The sequence below is a fragment of the Euprymna scolopes genome, chromosome 10 (assembly GCF_053919585.1).
Source record: "Euprymna scolopes isolate OS-2025 chromosome 10, ASM5391958v1, whole genome shotgun sequence".
NCBI classification, from domain to species: domain Eukaryota; kingdom Metazoa; phylum Mollusca; class Cephalopoda; order Sepiida; family Sepiolidae; genus Euprymna; species Euprymna scolopes.
In genome coordinates this window covers 26,368,485-26,389,798 of record NC_136491.1, presented here as the reverse complement: position 1 = coordinate 26,389,798, position 21,314 = coordinate 26,368,485, and the positions used below count along the sequence as shown (strand labels likewise).

The 21,314-nt window shown below is 33.4% G+C and overlaps 1 protein-coding gene across 2 annotated transcripts in view; it reads right to left on the bottom strand.

Moving 5' to 3' along the window:
* The window catches only part of LOC145285877 (2-aminoadipate transaminase-like), a 238,921-nt gene that overhangs the window by 91,822 nt on the left and 125,785 nt on the right, over nucleotides 1-21,314 (bottom strand). The window contains exon 1 of one of the 2 annotated variants that reach the window (XM_080134326.1): nucleotides 18,699-18,891. The exons of the other annotated variant lie outside the window; for it this stretch is intronic. The gene's annotated coding sequence lies outside the window, so the exon portion shown is untranslated. Of the gene's footprint in view, nucleotides 1-18,698; nucleotides 18,892-21,314 lie in introns of those variants that run through there. 2 annotated transcript variants of the gene reach the window in all.

Here is a 21,314-nt window from a genome sequence, read left to right as displayed (position 1 = left end):
ATATACACACATATACAAATACAAACACACATATACATACATATACATACATATAGACATACAAATACATACACATATATACACATACATATATATATATGCATATATACACATACATATACATACATACACACACAAATATATATATACATATATACATACAAACACACATAAATATATATACACACACATATATATATACATATACACATAGATATACATACATATACATACACATGTACATATATAAACATACATACACACATACATACATGCATGCATACATACATACATACATACATATGATGATGGCATATCAATTATTACATGCTTCCAGCATTTCAAGCTTACACGCGTCACAACTTTTCCTTCGCCACAGGACTATTTTGTATATGCCTGAAGGAGAATCTATACAAAGATAATGTTATAGAGTTTAAACTTTGTACGACAGCTAAATCTCTCTCTCGGTTCAAAATGTTGAGATCCAGCAACAAGCAAGAGCAAGATAGCCAGCAACAAGTCAAATTGCAGACCAGTTTAATGCAGGTACTGATCTCTCGCTGTATGTTTTTTTAAATCAGAGATTTGCTTCGCCTAGGGGGGTTGCCTTCACCATGGCTTACGGGAGCCCTCTCCACCCTACATACACATGGAAATAAACACATGCATGCACACATACATGCATACATACAGATGCATGCAAACATACATACACATGTACACACACATGCAAACATACACACAAAGAGGCACACATATACATATGTACATACATATGCATATACACACGTACACATACACATGCATATACACACGTACACATACACATACATGTAAAATACACATGAAGGAGCGTTCCAAAAGTCATAAATGCTCAATGATCAGGACGACGATGATGGTGATGGGTACGATTAAATGAGTTTGACATGAATAAAAAAAGAAAAACAATCCACTACAAACAATTTGTAGAAGAGACAGTCACTCGTTGAAGTGTTTGTGCAACTTTACAAATGAATGGACATAGGAATCAGACGAAAACAAAATCCAACTTATCAGTATTTGAAACGCCTGGACTTTTTTTTTTTTGTCATCATCATCATTATCTCCAAACATCATACATACATACATACATACATACATACATACATACATACATACATTTAAACAGACAGGTTAGATCTATATTATAGATAACCCAATGTCACATCTTGCCCTCGTGAGAAGGAATGCAAATATCAATATACAGTAATGGCAAGATCTATATTTTAATTAAAGCGTTATCATCATATTTGCTTTCATATCCATTTTACATATTGGCATGTATGGTTATTTTTTGAACGCTACACGACACAACCTCCCATCTTCCGCCATCACCAAATGATCATACGTAACATCCTGCTCCTGTGAGAAGATAAATATAAATGTATATATTAATCACAACGTCTATTATTATAATTATTATTATTATAATTATTATTATTATTATTATTATTATTACTAGCTGGAGGTCATTCAGCCTTGCCCAGTCGTAAAAATGCTTAAATATATTTTAATGCATGTAAATTTTACATTTATCATTACAGAGCTAATTCTTTATTGAATATTATATTGTACCTAATATATAGTTGTGATTTCAAAAATAAAAAAAAAAATAAAAAATAACTTGGCTGCCATCAGTTAGAATCAAAACCACTCCAGTTGCGTTCCCTACCGTTTAACAAATTGATTAAGAAAGATTTTAAATTAAACCACTTCAAGCTATGAATGAATTTTCACATGCACAAAACTAATAGAAATATATCGGCAAGTTGAAATGAACAGTTTGCATTTCAACTTGTTGACATATTTCTGTACGCATTATTCATCCAAACAAACAAAGAATTTACTCGTTATAAACAATCCTTGATGTAAGATTACTATTTCCTGTTAATTTCAGTGTTATGTGACCTGTAGTCTAAAAGTTTATCAGTTAAATATTTTCACACAAACACACACATGTATACATCTACTGTTTTATATATAACACATTAACACTTTGGGATATAACAGTGGTCAAGTGGTTAATAGTACGGACTGATAACCTAGGTGTTCCAAGTTCAAATCCAGTTCGTTTCACAAAAATCACTTTCACTTAGAATGTTGGCAACCATTCTTGTGGTCCCTCCTGTAAATACCCGATGTTTTTCAAGAAAGAATTCTGACTACAAAAATATCGGGGAAACCAATGCCAATAACAGAATCTTTGGATTCATACGATATGAAAGTGATGTTGACAAATATCAAATCACTCCCAGAATAAATGTAATATCAGTTTTTCATCTATTATATAAATTTTACCTGTCTGTTTAAATATATGTATGTATGTAAGTTTGTATGTCCACCTAAAACTTACGACAGATGCAATGGATTTTCACGAGATTGGTATCGTTTTAAAGATCGACCCTTCGGACGACAAATATCGAAAAATTTGCTAAAAAAATAAATTCCTTCACCCTTAACTGAGCACTTTTCTAAAAGGAGGGTTCGCTTTTTACGACAATATTTTCGAAAGTCATCCCCTCTTTTTGATTGACTAGCCCTAATTTAAACCTTCACCACTTCTGGTTTGGCGATGGATGCAACAGCAAAGACGTCACGTTTTTTCCCACATTCTTATCCTCCTTCATGATACGGGTTCGAACCTGCCTGCCTATCACTTTTTTTTTTTTTTGTACAACACACACCTCCAAACACCTGGGCAACGCCAGGCACCCAGGCTAGTTTTAAAATAGAAAAATGATTATCAATGTTTCAGAATAAAATTATGAAAAAAAAAAACAAAGAAAGAAATGAGAAATATGGCAGATTGGGTTACAGACAGACATCAAAAGTATTATAATAAAATTATATTCTATGCAACTAGTGGTTTGCAAACATGATTATTTTTCTTTTAACCGTGGTTTACTTTCACTAGTTAAGAAATGGTGAGGTTTCTTAGTTATGATTTTATAGAGGGTCAATATTGTTACGCGTCAACTGTTTCTTGACCACTGGAATTTAAAGAAGGGTGGATCCCACATGTCTATACAGGAAAGATTTGATAGAGTATGGCATAAAGGTTTACTTCACAAGATCTCCAGCTACAGTATAGCTGGAAATGTCTTCTCAGTTATTAAATCATTTCTCTTTGATAGGTTCATAAGAGTAGTAGTTAATGGGCAGAAATCAGCTCTTAGTATTAATGCTGGAGTCCCTCAGGAGTCAATCCTGGGTCCAACTTTCTTCCTGATCTATATTAATGATCTTCCAAATCACATCTTTACATCATTCATAGACATTTTTGCTGATGACACGACTATCTATGGTAGCACATCTAAGACCGTAAACGACCAAGTTCTCTCTGATTCTCTCTCCTCTGATCTTGAGCAAGTGGTACAATGGGGAAAAAAGTGGCTTGTTACTTTTAATGCATCTAAAAGCAAGCTTTATCTTTAGATCATCAACGCTCTGATCCCCATCTGGCATCAATTGAAATTTGGGGAGGCCTCATGTTTTGACAAGCTTCTGGGCTTGATCTTTACTCCTGATCTGAAATGGAACATGTACATTAAATCCGTTGCCAAGGCTGCTGGAAAAATGGTGGGATCCTTCTATCGATCCAGTAGATATCTCACTGCTGATGCAATTCTCTATCTATATAAGAGCCAGATACGTCCAAGGATGGAGTACTGTTGCCACATCTGGGTAGGAGCTGCTAGAAAGGACTTATCCTGCCTTGATAGAGTTCAAAATAGACTTTGTAGCCTTGTGGGGGATGTCCTTTTCTCTTCCCTGCAATCTCTTTCTCACAGAAGAGATGTTGCGAGTATGTCTCTACTTTATTGTTATTTTCATGGCAGGTGCTCGGCTGAGTTCCATTCTATGGTCTCCCCTTGCCAAACTTTCACAAGAAACACCCGTCTAGCAGAAAACACTATCACTAATTTCCTCTACTTTTTATCTGTGCCTAAACCTAAATGTAGATTCCATGAGCAAAGCTTCTTTTTTTTAGAACTGCACGCCTATGGAATTGTCTTCCGTTTTTGTGCTTTCCAGCTGACTACAATATGGTTGTCTTCAAGTCTAACGTAAACAAGTTTTTGATGAGCCGTTTCATATAAGTTAACAAATTTACCGAATCTCCATTACTAACGATTACTATATTGTTCAATTTCTACTGTACACTCTTTAACTCTTATCCTCGAGTGGCCTCTGGGTCTTGATAAGTGGTGATGCCTATGTAAAAAAAAAAAAAAAAACGGGGGAAGAGTAGAACTGTTTTTATGTTATTTTTTATCCCCCATTTTCTATTATGTTCTAGTTTAGGATTTGAGACCTATAAATATTGCATTCTAATACATATTCAAAAATTTTGATTTAAATAGCAGTTCCAAACATTCGTCTAGTTACAGTCACTGTCAACAATTTCCCTTACTCTCTATCTGTTCCTAAAACCAAACAAAAATTCCACAAGCAAAGCGCCTTTTTTTACAGCTGCCAATCCGTGGAACATAATACTATGGGCTGCGTTACCTTTCAGTGCTATACAACACAGTTCTGGATTAATGGATTGCCCGGGTGTATCTGATACGGAACTCCAGAGATTCTTAGGGTATGTAATGAGGCTAATAAGGTGACAGCTTGTATCGATACCAAATATCCTTGCCTGCTGACGATACCCTACACCATTCACAACGCCGGGCTGCCATGGGACAGGGAGAGATGGATGGTATTTTTTGCAATCCTGGCCGTATCACATCTGAATGAGAACTGATGGGTTAAATCTTTTGCTAATTCAGATCTGATCGTGTTCTTCAAGCACCAATTGAAGGTCAAGATCAGATGTAGATTATAGGTATTACAATATAAACCTCACAAGTTTAAATTATTGAGTTATCTCCCTTTGTTTTTTAGATTGTTTTCAAAATGGCAGATAAGACAGACGCTCTTGTGTTACTCATAAAATTTGTTTTTTTTTAATTAAAAAAATAAAACTACTTCATCAATTTACGTGATTTTTGGTTTTTGTTTCTTACGTTCATCATACAGATTTTTATTTCTTTTTTTTTTTTAATATAGGAGGAATTATGGACAAGAACGATACCTTTTTATATAATCTCATTTCCTTCAAGAGCCTAAAAATGTTGTCCGAATTGATCTTGATTTTTTGTTTTAATAAATCCTGAAAAATAAAATTGTAGTATGCTTGAAAAAACTGCGTTCTATTAAGAACTATGCAGGGAAAAAGTCTTTCTGAGAACAATAGCTGTCTAAAAAAAAAAAAAGAAAAAAAAAATATGAACAAGGGGAAGTAATTCATTTCCCGGGAGATTTAGAGAAGATTGAAGAGTTCTCTTTTTCATCACAGAATTATTTTTAAAATTTTAGGTCAGTAGGTTAGTATTCTCAGACAGCCTGATCTGGTAACATCAATATTATTATAGGTTTGGGGGTATTATCATTTGTTTTTAGTTGTTTGTTGAGTTAATTTCTGTTTGTTCGCTAAATTCATAACTACAGTTCTTTGACCTTTTAAATTTAAATTTATAAAGAATAACTTAAAGTTGGATTATGTTTGAAAAAGCTTTATACTATTAAGAACTACATAACGAACGAGTTTCTATGAGAACAATGGCTGTCTAAAAAGAAAGAATGAAAAAAGGGAAGTAATTCACTTCCAGAGAGTATAAAAGGAGACCGAAGAGTTCTTTTTGTCATCACATCACAGGATAATTCTCTTTTTTTTTGGGGGGGGGGGGGTAAAAAATTGATGCATTTGTTTCAAAAAAGGAATGTGTCCTCATATTTCAGATTATGATTGGGCTAGGAGTTCCTGGAACTGGTACGTGTCATGACTTTAATGACAGCCGTCAACTTGGATTATAATTCCTAGATAATTTTTTTAAAATTGGCTAAAAAAAAATGCTATCTATTAGCATCATTTTGTTCTAGCTGGGTATGAGGCATTCTACCAAATGCCAGACATTCATTCGTTAACTCCGACATTTTAGCCGAGAGACCTTTTTAAGATTCTACCCATTTCTTTAAGTGCAATTTCGCATAGCTGGGTATATTTGCTAGGTAAATTTTACAAATTATTTTTCATGGTTCCGCTTACTTGAATGATGGAAATCTTCCTAAGATTCTGATTTCTTTTCATATGTATGCGTATATGTGTGAGTTTGTGTGTATACGTTTGTGTGTGGATGAACAAAGAGAGAATAAGCTTGCTCATGATTGTTTGAAAATGCTTTTGTTTTCAGGCCAACATCTGTACATGAAAAGTCAGCAGACAGAAAGCATTTTTATTCAGTTCATAGTCTTGTGTAATATGAACTGGAATAACAACAAAGCAAAGTATGAATAAGTTTGCATGTTTATGACGTGTGTTAACATACAAGCAAATTTAGAGTAACATTAATTTTTATAGAGATATCAATTTTGTTAAATACTAGAATTTCAGCCCGGCGTTGCCCGGGTCTTTGGAGGTGTATGCTGAGCAAAAAAACAAAAAACAAAAAAAAAAAAAAAAAATGGTTAATTTTTTTAAGTTTGACCCCTTAAAATTTATTGTTTTGGGCTCAAATCGAGTTATTAAGTTAGATCCATGTCCAAGGAACATATATCTAAAATTTCAAGTGTTTCGACCCAAAATTGTCGGCGGAGCTTGGTAGAGTTCTCAAAGGTCAAATCGTTGAACTTTGACCCCTTAACAGCCAAATTTCTGGCCGAAAACCGATCACATAGATTTTCCCACATCTCAGTACTCTGTATATCAAATTTCGAGTCTGTAGACTAAAAATTAACAGAGTTTTTGCGAAGGAAAATGTACACAGACAGACAAACAGACAGACGGACACGTTCACTTTTATAGATATACTAGCATTTCAACCTGGCGTTGCCCGGGTGTTTGGATGTGTATGTTGAGCAAAAAAAAAAAAAATGTGGTAGTAGGAAGGCAGGCTCGAACCCGTACCGCAAAGGAGGAAAAGAACCGAGAAACAAACCTGACGTCTTTGCGGTTACAACCACCGTGAAGTGACTTATGTTTACATTAAGATTACACAATCGAAAGGAGAGGATATCTTTCAAAATATCGGCGAAAAAAAAAGACTCCTCCCCTCCCCCTGTTGAAAAGTGCTTAGTTGAAGGTGAAGCTGTTAATGTTTTTAGTCAAATTTTCGATAATTGTCGTATTAAAGGTTGAACTTCAAATCTCAGTACCCTGTATATCAAATTTCGAGTCTGTTGACTGAAAATTAACAGAGTTATTGTGAAGGAAAATGTACACAGCCACACAGACAGACAGACACTTTCACTTTTATAGATATATAGATAGATAGATTGTGTGGTAGTTACCATAACAGACTATTTTCTCTCGTGGATTAATGCCCCCTTGCTGACTGATGCGGCCACGCACTGACCAGTCAGCTACCAGGGCACATTGGTCCTATGTGTCCCTTAATGGACTAGTTACTCCTGTCTGGTATGATCCAGCAGCCAGTAGAGGAGCCCCGACCACCAAAGAACACAGACCTCTCTCCTCTCGCTCTCTGTCCACTGAATCCCCCCCAGACTACAACTACGCCACTGAAGACTTCCACTGGACAGCTTGGGGACACTTTCTGCTTCCAGACGGTAGAACACTCAAAAACTTTCTGTTCCTTTTTCTTTTCTTTCGCCTTGAACACAGTCCTTCTTAATGCGAAATAAACCTTTTCGTTGTTTTATTATAAAAAAGCGTTGTTGTTTAATTATTCTGTGCCTTTTGTATTTATGAATCTTTTATTAGGGGTTTTGTGCACTCACGCATAAAACTATCTCTACGTCTATGATTGGCCTCATAATGAATGCTCTTACAACATATTATGGAATCAAATATTACCGAGTCTGTCAGGATTCAAATCCTGTTAGATCAAATACACTAATCTTGGCCTTTTGATTAGAAACACAGTGTAGTATCTGTTCTGATGCTACACTTCACTTTTTCTGTCCTCAGTCAATGGAAGAGAAATCATTCTAGACCAAGACAATGTTTAGTTTTGTTCCTATCCAGAGTGCCCCTTTTTTTTTGGGGGGGGGGGCTGGATTCTCCCCACATTAAAAATCGGCTTTGTGTCTAACTATGCCCACGTGAGGAGGCAAGTAAATAGGAGCACTAATACAGTTTCCTTGTAAATTTTTATACTAACAAGGTCACTCAAATTTTTTGTTTTCTACTCTTATTCACCTCCAAACAAAGCATATTGCAGAAAGGGGGGGGTTACCATGTGAAGTCATGTCTACAGAGGCATTATGTAAGAAGGTGAACAGCAAGATATCTATTTGCATTACATTTAAATTTCTGCACATTAGTACAGTTGCTGTGTAGTTGAATGTATATATAACTTTCTAGCTTGCATTTCCAAATATTTGCTAAAATCATACATACACACTGGCAATACTTTTGTTGTTATTCTCAAAATCGGAGGAGAAATCCTTCACGACTGAGACAATTTTTATTTTTGTACCTTTTCTCCACGTTAAAAAACGACCCTGGTGTCTAACTCTGTCCCGTGGGGAGTCATAGTAAATAGGCACAATTAAGCATTTTGTCATCAACAAAAAGAAAGTGAAACGTTAATAGTATGGGGTTGGTTGGCGTGTGGCATGCCGACAGAGAGGTGTCAAAGATGTCAAACGCAGTTGCTGCTGTGTCTGCTCTCTCTAACTCCCAATTCTTAACTAACTAATATGTGTCTTTTTCAAGCTCTCTTCTAAGATCCACATCATCTTATGTGACCTCTATATCAGAATACAGCAGACCTTAGAGGTCAGACCTATTCTTAAATTATTGCTTGTGCTAGTTATGAAAACTAACATTCCTTTTTCTGAAAACATATTTGTTTTTATTTATCTAAAATTTCCTCTTGTTATTGTTCATGGAATCTAGTTAAGTTAAATTCCTAAAACGTTATTTAACCGTTTTTGCCTTGGAACTACATTTTTCTCTTTAAAACAAAATGATCTTCTTGCCCAAGTAATTCAGCGATACTCTGAGAGTGCTAATATGCAATACAGTTAGGGAAGCAGAGAAAAGGGGAAAGAATTCCAAATCAGCAGTTTAAAGGAAGAAACTATTAGAGTAGAAACCATCTAGGGATCTTTATATTGAAGGAGTGGGATTTTGTTGCTTTCGTGTTAGTGAGGGGTATTTATCTCAAGGGGGAAGCAAATGCTAAGAGTTCATCAGAGGATATTCCATAAAATACTTGTGAAGCAGGTAGAGATGCATCATTGTATTGTTGCGGTAGTGGTTGAGCTTGGTTGATCAAGTAGTTTTATTTTTATAAAGAAAATTATTTTCAAACAAATTTGAGTATTTTCCAATGCTCCCCTCTCCCATGTAAAGAATGACTTTTGAAAATTTTGCAAGTTTGAATTATTTAGAGTTATCTCCTTTGTTTCTTCAGACTGTTTTCAAGATAGTGTCATGTGATTAGCGTTTGTAGTTTAGTCATAAAATTCCATTTTTTTTTTTTTCTCATTTAAAAATAAAACTAGTGGATCAATTTACTTGATTTTTGGTGTACAATATATTTTTTTTCCATTACCAATACATACATCATATAGATTTTTTTGAAATTTTTGTTTTATTCATAGGGGAAATTCTGGACAAGCGTCAAAAAAATTGTAAATTCATATGAATCAAACTTTTATGACTGGCTTGCTGCTGCTGCTGCTGCTGCTGCTGCTGGCACCATAGGGACCTTGTGAAAGTAGCAAACATCCCTAATGAAACTGAATTTGGCGTACGCATCAGTTGCTAAAAATCAATTGGAGAATCAATTTAAGATGAATTTAAACAATTAAAAGAATCAAATTACACCAACTGCCACTAAAAATTAAACTAAAATGTTTGCATTTTTAAAGTAACATCCGGCAGATTTGAAAATGAAATCAATTCAAATCACTAAAAGAAATAGGAAAAATAACTTCAAATCCACTTGCCATAAATTGTCCCCATAAATAATAAAACTTAGTCAATTTCATCATAGAAGTGACGATCTACTCATCTCATTAACATTTATTATCGAATGGCTTTTGGCCTTGATAGGTGGTGACTCCTCTACAAAAAAAGAATATGAAGGCAATTTCTACTGCTGATGTTGGTGAAATCATCAATGTACAGAAAAAAAAGCTTCTTTCCCAGAACTGCCCATCTGTTGAACACTGTTCCGCTGGCCTGCTTCCTGGTCGAATACAACATGGTAGCCTTCGAATCCAATGTCAACAAGTTCTTGTTGAACCATCTCCATAAATAATCAAATTCTTCCTAATTCACACCATTAACAATTACTACACTACCACTTCACATTCAATGACCCTTATCTTCGAGTGACCTTTGGGACTTGATAAGTGGTGACTCCTAAGTAAAAAAAAAAAAAAAAAAAGTAGAAAAATTTTGAGAGCTTATTTTTAAAATGTGTAATCGTTACTATTGGTACTTTTTTTTTTTTTTTTTTTTTTTTTTTTTACAAGGGTGTCACCACTTATCAAGGCCCAGAGGCCACTCGAGGATAAGGGTTAATAGGTATACATTAGTCATTGTGATTTTAGCATAGTAAACAGTGGGAATTTTGTAACTTGGATTACTTAGGGGGACGATTCAATTAGAACTTGTTCACATTGGACTTTTTTTCTTTTTTTTTTTTCATAGGTATCAACTCATTATCAAGGCCAAGAGGCCACTCAAGGATAAGGGTTAAAGAGTGTACAGTAGAAATTGGACAATATAATAATCATTAGTAATGAAAATTTGTTAAATTTGATAACTTATATGGAACGGCTCATCAAGAACTTATTTACGTTAGACTTGAAGACAACCATATTGTAGTCAGCCGGAAAGCAGGAAAACGGAAGACAATTCCACAGGCGTGCAGTTCTAATAAAAAAGCTTTGTTCATGGAATCTACGTTTAGGTTTAGGCACAGATAAAGAGTGGGGGGAATTATTGATAGTGTTTACAGCTAGACGAGTGTTTCTTGTGAAAGTTTTGCGAGGGGGGACCGTAGATTGAAGCTCAGTCGAACACTTTCCATGAAAATAACGATACATCAGAGACAAACTCGCAACATCTCTTCTGTGAGATAGAGGTTGCAAGGAAGAGAAAAGGACATCTCCTACGAGGCTACGAAGTCTATTTTGAACTCTATCAAGGCAGGCCAAGTCCTTTCTAGCAGCTCCTGCCCAGATGTGGCAACAGTATTCCATCATTGGACGTACCTGGCTCTTATATAGATAGAGAATTGCATCAGCAGTGAGATATCTACTGGATCGATAGAAAGATCCCACCATTTATCCAGCGGCCTTGGCAACAGATTTGATGTACATGTTCCATTTAAGATCAGGAGTAATGGTCAAGCCCAGAAGCTTGTCAAAACTTGAGGCCTCCTCAAGACGAGAGCCGTTCATTTCAATTGATGCCAGATGTGGATCAGAATGTTGATGATGTAAAGAGAGAAGCTTGGTTTTAGATGCATTAAAAGTAACCAGCCACTCCTTTCCCCATTGTACTACATGCTCAGAGGAGAGAGAATTGGAGAGAACTTGGTCGTTTACTGTCTTTAAATTATTTTGAACAGAATACAGTTTAGGGATTAGATAATAAATCATTTTCTTTGAAAATGATTTGTTGGCACTCTTAGGAACAATATAAAAAAAATAAAAAAAACAAATCAACTACTAATTTAATTGGAATTCATTGAGATGAGTATTATTTATTAATTTTTATTTATTATTATTTCACAACGTTTTGAACAACTATTCCTCGAAGGCCAGAGTTATATAGTTGGCTGAAACGTCATGAAACAACTAATAAAAGATGAGGATAGTTGTCCGCAATAAATAAAAATCAATAAATAACACTCATCTCAATGAATTCCAATTAAATAATATATACCATTCGGTACGGACCCAACCATCGAAGATCAAATAATAGACATGAATTTATAAGAATAAAAAAAAGAAGCCCTTCGGGGCCCATGGCGTAGTTGATAGAGACGTTGAATCTCTACGGTTCCAGGTGATGATTGTCTGAAGATAGCGGTTGCAATCCTACCTAAAGCCAGCCAGAGGCTTATTTGGCCAAAAACGTGGTGAGACGGCAACAACTACAGAAGGCAGTAATTGCAGTGAATGCAGTCAGGAGATTCAGAGTTCCTATCCGTCGCAGTTACTGTCTGACGAAGGCCAGAGGAATAGTTAGCCGAAACGTCGTGAAACAACTCATAAAAGATGAGGATAGTTGTCCACAATAAATAAAAATTAAATCAACTACTTGTTTGTAGGATTGAATAAGATTTTTTTTTTTAATCGTTACTATTGGCGATATAAATTATTTTGAACGGAATACAGTTTAGGGATTAGATAAGTAATTTTCTTTGAAAATAATTTGTTGGCACATATAGGAACAATATTAAAAAAATAAAAACAAATCAACTATTTGTTTATAGGATTAAGGATTGATTAAGATTTTTTTTTTTTTAAATGGTCCCCATAAATGTGTAGTTTTATCCAAACAACCCATCAAAAACCACCCTCCTCCCTTTTTTTTTTTTTTTTTTTTTTTTAAATGAACTTGCTTTTATTTTTTCTCTAAAAATAGGACATCTTTTTTTAACTTCTATTAAAAACAAACCATACCATGTGCTGCCAGTTGATTGTTCTGGAACAAACAATAATATCATTCTCCCCCTTCCCCAGCCTTTGAGTAGAAAATGATTAATTTGGTATTCCCTTTAGAAAATGTTTTACTACTTGCACATTTTTTTTTTTTTTTTTTTAGAATTTAGTTTAACTTCAGAAAAGTATGTGACTATCATCGCAAAAGAAGAGAAAACTAAATCTATGTTAGCAATAAATTGACTAATAATTACATCATCTATCTATATATAAAAACGACCTTGCCTGTCTGTGTGCAAAACTACTAAAACTACTCTGCCAATCGGTTTGAAAGAGATTTAACAGTATGAGCTTTTTATGGAGTTTGCGTTCTTAAACATGACATAATCACGTTTACACACCAGTTCCCACTGGATTACCAAAGTTAAGCAACGTTGAACCTCATCAGTACTAAATGGGTGACTATTTGGGAGTTCCAGGTGTTGTATGTGCTCTCTGCTTATCTCGGCATTGTTTCCAGTCGTCCTGGTCTTCTCCTTGCCACTGAACTCAAACCGTGCCGACTCAGGAGAGGTGTGGCTAGGGATTGCACAACTCTTGCTTCACAATTACACGTGCAGCTGCCCCTACAGGGGATATCCTTTGTCTTTGAGACTGAACAGAAGTATCATCGAATTCTTAAACAACAGCTATTTTCATGAGGATTAGCACTGAATGATTGTGAGTTTCCTAAGAGGTAGTTTGTTAAAGTATTACCAATAAGTTATACATTTTGTAAGTGAAGGGGGGGGGGGGAAGGATCACCTAGCTTTAATATAAGTACACATTAATAGCATAATACTTATATTGGTGCAACTTTCACCTTAATAAAAGTATGAATATCAAACCATGTGCATTCTTTTAATCGTGACACGGCACATCATCAACTTAATTAAAAATCTTTGGTCTAAAAACACACCTATTTATTAAAAAGTCAAAATCATATAAACCAGGCATTAAATCATGTCGGCTTTGCATATCAGTTAAGATAATTACTTCCTCTTGGAATAAGAATATTATCAACACGAAAAATGAGCTCATTTCACACTGTAAACACATGAAAAAAATCCAAATATAACTAGCTCGAAATCACTTAGCCATTCTTTCATCCCCTCAATTTCAAGTTCCACGGATGTATATACTACCAGTTTCAATTAACTTCACCGATTGGACATTGTTAATGTATAAATACATCTTCACACCTGGACTTCAATGTGAATATTCTTTTTTTAATCTGTATATATAGCTATTATATAATCTTAAGAACATTACTTCTTTCAAACTTTGAAGCTTTCAATTTTTGTGCTAGCCAGTGAAATTATAGCTAGTCTACATAAAAGTTTTCCTCTGAAGAAAAAGGCTATTTTTTTAAAACTCTATGGAATAAGGAAATAAATAATTATCTTTATTTTGTATTCCGTGTGTGAATGGTAAATCATAATTTGCAAAATTTTTAACTCCTTTCATATATATGTGTGTGTGTGTGTGTGTGTGTGTGTGTGTGTGTGTGTGTGTAAGTTAGAATTTAGAGTGGGAGATCAGTTTCACATATAAATGTAATGTAAAATGATCACCTATTTCCAGGCTAGAAATTTCTAACCAGATGGTATTTTAAGGGCATAAAACAAAGTACATGTGCAATGAAATCAAAATCAAAAGTTGTTTTGATCACCCCCCCCCCAACACACACGCCTACAAACACCCGAGCCATGCCGGGTATCCCCCGCTAGTGTATCATAAAACAGAGTAGCTACCTTCAATTGATTTACAAAACCGAAATCGAAGTTTATTATTTTTTTTTTGTTTGTTTCATGATAGAACAAAAAAGTGTTAAAACTAAAATAATTTTTGGAAATAAATTATTTCCATTTGGTTTTGTATTTCGTTTCATGTTTACTAACTTCTGTTCCATTCCATATTTTAGCTAAACCGAGTCCACTTCTGGCATCTTAACTTTGTGTACTGAATTTTTGGACTTTCTATTCTGGACAATTGCCAATTCAAATCAAGTTTTAAAATGAATATCAGCTTTAAAAGTTATTTGAAATAATTAAAAATCTAATTATGTTTCTGAAATTTTTAGGTGAGGATTAATTATTCATATTATTTGGAATCTTCAGACTACAGTTCTCATCTTGAGTGTCAATTTCACAACGTTTCAGATCCTCGTCAGGTGTATTTTGTTGAATTTCGAACAGAACCCTTTATTTACTTAACGGAAGTAGCATGCTCTCATTCCATCAGCCATGACTGGATAGAGGTCCTAAGTAATTCGCAATTGTATTTATCGGTCACCCACACTGAGAATTGAACTTCAACCATTAAGTTTCAATTCTCAGTGTGGGCGATCAAAAAATATTATTGTTCATATGCAAAATAAACAAATAAATAATAAATTTGTAACCTTTAACTTAATTTAGGATCTTAACCGAAAAATATGTGGTCAGGAAGTGGATGATCATTTTACATTAAATTTATGTTGTAGAATGATCCTCCATTCTAAAAGTGTTTTTGCATATATTTTTGAACAATTATTGACAAAAAAATATCTAAAAATAAGTTTAGATTAAAAGAAAAAGAAAAACAGAAGAAATACAAAAATTTTTGCTAAAATTAATTGTTGAAAACAAGCTGAAAGTAAGTTAAGATGAGTTATCTTTCTTACTTTGTCACCTTATAGTAAAAAAAAAAATAGCCTTTTTTTCAAGGTTGTGAAAAATTAGGATCTCATCTGGTGAAGCACTGAATAGTTAATAAAGGCCCAGTAACGTTATTGAGGGCAAGAAGTTTTGTTAATTATTCTGTACCTTCAAAATCCTATTAGAAAATAATTTGGTTATGAAATTAAACCAGAATGCATTTCGGTTTCTTCATAAACAACTCAGCCATTTTAGTCTTTTGTTAATAGTTGAAGGAGAAAAGGAATAAATTATTTTGTGACCTTTTGAAATTTGAAAAGAATTTAGACACATAAAGTCATTTAAACTAGTTTTAAAACTAGTTCATTAAAAGAATCGAAAAATCCCCCCCCCCCGGCCTCAAAGGCACTCTGGATGGGGCCAAAAATAAAAATCGCTGCAGTTTTAGAAATATTTCTCTTTCACTGACCGATTAGAGAAATGATGAAGTCTAGAATCAAAACAGATAGTACACTTCAGTGTTCATTCTATTTTGAAACGTAAAAAACAATAAAAAGGAACAGAAATTGTAAAAAAAGGTTCACATTTTCAGAGCAGACATAAAAAGGGCACCAGTTTTATTTATTTTTTTTAATATTCAGAGCAGACGATTTTTAAATTATTGCCCTTAATTTGTTAATTTTAGTTATGTGAGACAAATTTTTGATTGTGATTGGTAGAACGCTGTGGAGAGGATAAAAAGTGCTGCCATGACCTTGTAAGAAACGAGTATGTGAGTACGTGAGAAATGAGTATCCTATTTCTAAGAAAAAGCATGAAAAAATAACCCCAAGTCTGGATGTAAACAAGCCTTCCCTAACTAAAATGAGAAAACATGTTGTTCAAATTCTATCTAGTCTGTAAGTGGATGATCACATTAGGTTAAATTTATATGAGAGTTGTTCCAAAAGTAAAGCCTCCTATTTTTTTTAATTCAAAATGTGGAAGAGCTACAAAGATAGGAATGGCATTTAACCAGCCAATCCCGAGTATTGACAGAAAATTCTAAATCAAATGGTCGAAGCAGTTTACAATTTAAAACGTAACTTTTTCTTTTTTTTTTTTTTTAAGGCAGTGTTTTCAGCTTCTTTTATTAAAAGCCAAATTGATTTTTATACCAATCCTATTCTTCAACACTTGGTATTGTCAGCCATTCAAAAAAATTTTTTTGTGTGTATTTCAAATTGTAAACTACTTCGATCATTTCCGAGACTGATTCGGAATTCTCCATTGATACACAGGACAGAACTGAAATCCTCTGGATATTCATTATTTACAAATACCAATTTTTTTTTTTAAATATGATTATCTTGAATTTTTTAGTTTTAAGATGGTTACCATTGAATCAATATTATCTGAAGCAAAATAGGTTCTAGTTTTAGAACAACTTGGCTTACGGTATTGTTTGTTCATTAGATTATTAATTGGACCAAATTATTATAAAACTCAAACTAATTTGGTTTAGAAAATGCTGTTTCAATAGTAGCCATCTTAAAGCTGAAAAGTTCAATTCAAGATAATAAAAAACATAGATAATAATTTTGAAACGAATATATATATATATATATATATATATATATATATATATATATATATATATATATATATATATATATATATATATATATATATATATATATAATTATTCAGAATAATGAAATACAATAAATCTACTGGTGTGCAAATCCAGTGATTATTGGTCTTACAAAATATTATTGGCTGTAATATTTTATATAAGACTATCCCAGCTAAATAAAATTGCTCAATATACTAGATAGAGCAAATAAATCATTTTACTATACTGTATTCTTTGTCTTGCTACGATAAAATTTCTATATTTGAAATTTAACTTTTTCAAATCACAAATTTTAAATTCCTAAATCATGACATATATATATACTAGCAAAAGTACCCGTTGTTGACCGGGTTCAAAAACAGCCTACAGAAAATGGACTCTGATTTATGAAAGTATGATAAATTATGAAAAGGAAGGGTTGTAAAGAGATAGCTTCGAATTTGGGGGTATCAAAACCAAAGCAAAATATGATGAGAGTAAAAATGAAATAGATAAACCCCATAATTTATTATACCATACCTATTCACACTGAAACACTTATCACAATATTCTGTGGATCTATATTAAAAATCCTTGTTAAACTTTGTGACATATTTCCATTCTATGGAGGTCAGGTGCGAACGAACACCCCATAATTTTATTATACCATATTTCTTCAAACTGAAATATAATTATCCAAAATATACTTACGCAGATAGATATGAAAAGTCTTTATTAAAGTTTGTGCCTATTTCCATTCTATGGAGGCTAGGCGCGAACGCAGACCCCACAATTTTATCATACCATTCCTATTTAAGTTAAAACATACTTATCAAAGTATTCTTATGTACATCTATATTAAAAACACTTGTAAACGTTTTTTTTTTAATTTTAAAATTTTTTATCTCCATACTTTGTGGAACAGGTGCGAACGCAGACCCCACAATTTTAATGAACCACCGTTCTGCCAGATTAAACATACCCATTCCTGTGTCTCGATACATCTTCTATCATTATATGTAATCAGTTTTTTTTTTAAATAGTCAACCATATAGGAGCCTATTCGTGACCAGACACACACACACAGAGCTTTATATATATATATATATATATATATATATATATTAATAATATATATTAATATATATTTATATATATATATATATATATATATATATATATATTAATAATATATATTAATATATATTTATATATATATATATATATATATATATATATATTAATAATATATATTAATATATATTTATATATATATATATATATATTAATAATATATATTAATATATATTTATATATATATATATATATATATATATATATATATTAATAATATATATTAATATATATTTATATATATATATATATATATATATATATATATATTAATAATATATATTAATATATATTTATATATATATATATATATATATATATATATATTAATAATATATATTAATATATATTTATATATATATATATATATATATATATATATATATATATTAATAATATATATTAATATATATTTATATATATATATATATATATATATATATATATATATATTAATAATATATATTAATATATATTTATATATATATATATATATATATATATATATATATATATATATATATATATATATAGAGAGAGAGAGAGAGAGAGAGAGAGAGAGAGAGAGAGAGAGAGAGAGAGAGATGATTAATTATAAGCCTTCATCTTACCAAGTCATTTTTGGGATGTCCATTTCGGTATCATTTCATTTAGAAGTAGATTTGTGAGAGAAGAATTGTTTTGTAATCTCATACACAGATTTGCCTTTATATTTTTCGTTTTAAATGTCCCAAAGAAGAAAAATGTCTTGCAGGGCTTTCCTTCATTATTGTTGTGTCACCACCGGTGTCAACTCGCTAAATTAAAGTTGTACATAAAAAAAAAAAAAATAAATAAATAAATAAATAAAAAAAGACAAGGCCACAAAGGCAACATCTGCTGCTAAAACCGGAAATGAATGTAAACTAAACGGTTAATACATTCATTCTGATCAATTGGGAGGGGGGGGGGTTATTGGTATTGTATTATAGAAGAGTTTTTGAATAAATATTCTTTTTTTTAATACAGCAAAGTGGGTGGAGGAGGAGTCTCGGTGAAATTTATTTATTTTTTTATTTATCTATTTTTTATATATATATACTTTTATTCATCCAATGCAAGGTACACTGTCACTGAGACATAAGTCTAGTATGGTTAGGGGACAATCCAATCGGGACTTGTTCCTTTGGCATCAAAATCAACAAAGTCTAGGACATTTCTGAATTCCGAAAAAGATTTTTTTACTGTTTATTCACCCCAAACAAGGTACAGCGCCACTAACTCATAAGGGGCTACTAATAGGAACCAGATTTGCAGAGATGCTATGTAGGGAGTTGAGCAGCGAGGTGTCTGTTCACATTACACTTGAATTTCTGCACTTCAGTATATTTAGGGAAGCAGGGGCCTGGAAGGGAATTCCAAAGTGTAGCAGTTCCGGGGAAGAAACTATTTGAGTAGAAGTCTTTCTGACATCTAGGGATCTCTACAGTGTAGGGGTGGGATTTTGCTGCTTGTCTGGTTTTTCGGGGCTATTTACGTCGAGGTGGTACTAGTGCTTTGAGTTCATCCGAGCATTAAAGTTCTTGTAAAACAGGCACAGGGATGCCACATTTCAGCGATGGGACAGAGGTTGGAGTTTGGCTGACAGTACGGGACCTATTAGATTGGTGACTCTTTTTTTAAACCTTATCTAGGAGCAAGAGACTAGTGGCAGATGCACCAGCCCAGATGTGGCAACAATATTTCATGCATGGGAGAATAGTGGCTTTGTAGAGGTACAGGATACTCTCAAGAGTGAGTAATCTTCTAGCATGGTAGAGGGAGCCCACCTTCCTCGCAGCAGCCTTGACAATTACCTGAATATATTTGTTTCAATTCATGTTGTTTGTGGAAATGGCCTTTTCCTTGCTGATTGCAGTATGCTACCAGTCCTGCGCAGTTTTAGGAGGTTCACCCTTTCAGGCTTTACCTTCTCGCTTTAAGAAAAGGTTAGTTTATTGCTAATCACCTGATATGCCACTACAAGTAAAGACCTATGTAATATCTCTACATAATTTCAAATCCATAGAACAAGAAATTTGATGATATGTAAGAATAGAAGAGTGATTAACCGCTTGCAGTGTGATGGATGACACTGGCGGCTTCTCAGTGAGGAGTTTCAATAGCTAAATATTGCAAGCTGCAAGCAACATTTTGCAAACCAGAGTGCTCCTTTTCGGGGATGCTGGCTCCTCAATCCCACTATCTGGCCCTAGTGTTACATTGCTCACTGTAGAAGAGAGATGCATATGCTATAGGGTAAATCTAGCCAGGGGATTCCCTCAGTACCAAAGCCACCAGAGTCTCGATCATTGTTGTGATGGCTTTGAGAAGGTATGAAAAAAAACAGCTTACTTCTCTTTACTACTCTTTCTCCCCCATGAAATAATTATCTTCTTGCCCACTTGTACTATTCTAAAGAAGGGTCTGTTTGATTGATCAAGGCAATTCTCCTTAACCAATCATCAGATACCCTATTTGTTGAGCTGAATGCAAAAATCTCTTATTCTTCGTCTTTCTGAATGTGAAGCCATCCAGTCAACAAGTAAGGAAACCTTTCCTCCTTAATTTGAATGTGATTAACTTACGTTGGACATTTTGAGGGTCGTCTGTTTCTTAGACATAAAAGAACTTTATAGTTAGACTTTTAAAGCCGCAAACATAATCAGGTTTGCAGATCAGTTTCTTTATTATTGGTCAATCTAATAATTCAATACATATATTATCCTTATCTCAATTATGTGCGTCTTCTGGACAGAGAAATAGAATTTTTCAATATTATTGCTGGAGTGTTACAAGGAGATACATTAGCACCTTACCTCTTTGTCATAGTACTTGACTATGTTCTAAGAAAGACACTCAATAGAAGAGAAGAGGAGCTTGGTTTTCGTCTGTACATACGAAAAAGCAAGCGTGTCCAACCAATTGTTATTACTGATCTAGATTTTGCTGATGACCTAGCATTATTAACTGAGGAAATTGGTCAAGTCCAAGAAGTCCTAAGCCAACTCAAAGAGGAAGCGCGATTGGTGGGTTTGTACTGCAATGCCAAGAAAACAGAGATACAGGCCTTCAATCACGTTGACCCAATTGCAGTGAAAGCACTTGATGGAACTCTGCTCAAAGTTGTCGAAAACTTCAAATACCTTGGACCATGGTCAGAGAGAAATGAACAAGATTTTGGAGTGAGAAAAGCACTGGCATGGAGT